This window comes from Pteropus alecto, unplaced genomic scaffold (genome assembly GCF_000325575.1).
Source record: "Pteropus alecto unplaced genomic scaffold, ASM32557v1 scaffold105, whole genome shotgun sequence".
NCBI classification, from domain to species: Eukaryota; Metazoa; Chordata; class Mammalia; order Chiroptera; family Pteropodidae; genus Pteropus; species Pteropus alecto.
In genome coordinates this window covers 7,733,868-7,734,679 of record NW_006436294.1, presented here as the reverse complement: position 1 = coordinate 7,734,679, position 812 = coordinate 7,733,868, and the positions used below count along the sequence as shown (strand labels likewise).

Below are 812 nucleotides of genomic sequence, written 5' to 3'. Positions count from 1 at the left end.
ATATGGAATCTGCCCATTCTTGAGAGGGATTGAGCTTCCTAAGGCTGCCAGGTCAGCAGCTGGTTTCCCCAAGCAAAGGAAAGGGATGCGCTGGAAGCATCTGGAACCTTACCCAGTCTGGCCTCCTGCTGGTCCCTGGACTGAGAAGACATAGTCCTGGACCCTTGCTCTCCTGGGACATGGTGGAGTTCTGAATATACCTGCATGGTCTGACAGGTGGCCCTCTGGGGCAGTGACCTTCACGGGCTGCTTGCTGAAGTAGGGACCAGAGGGCTGTACCACAGCTGTTCCCAGAAACACCATCCCCTCCCACTGCCTACTCGACGTCTACCTGTTTGTCCTCCAGCCTGTGTAAAGCAAATCCTGATTTACTAAGTCCCTCACTTTCCTGGGTGGGCCCCTCTTCACCTTCCTACCACAGGATTGGGCAGAGCAATGGGTTAGATTCGAGGTCCAGAGTGCTCTCTCGGGGGCGGGGGGCGGGGCGGGTCTCTGCGCTTCCGTCCTGTATTAGCACATCTGGTCCCGCACAAGGAGAGGAGTGGCTGGGGGGGTGTCTCGCTCCGGTGAGCCAAGCCAGAGCCCCGCGCACGCAAGCTCCAGTGTTAGGGGTCAAAGGGGCAAGTACACCCCGACGTGAGGGTCCAGGGCTGCTCTCAAGCCCCAGCAACCCCCGGTGTGTGGACCGCGCCTAGAACCCGCCGGAAGCGCGAAGCCAATCCCCGGCGCGCCCTCCATGGGTCGCCCTGGGCCCCGCCCCCTGCCTACCCACTTTCTGCAGGGGCGGGGGCTCGTGCGCCCAGGCTCGGGCC

At 61.8% G+C, this 812-nt stretch overlaps 1 protein-coding gene across 1 annotated transcript in view; it reads left to right on the top strand.

The window, feature by feature from the left end:
• The window catches only part of CYHR1 (cysteine and histidine rich 1), a 14,933-nt gene that overhangs the window by 2,877 nt on the left and 11,244 nt on the right, over window positions 1-812 (top strand). The gene's annotated exons all lie outside the window — the stretch shown is intronic.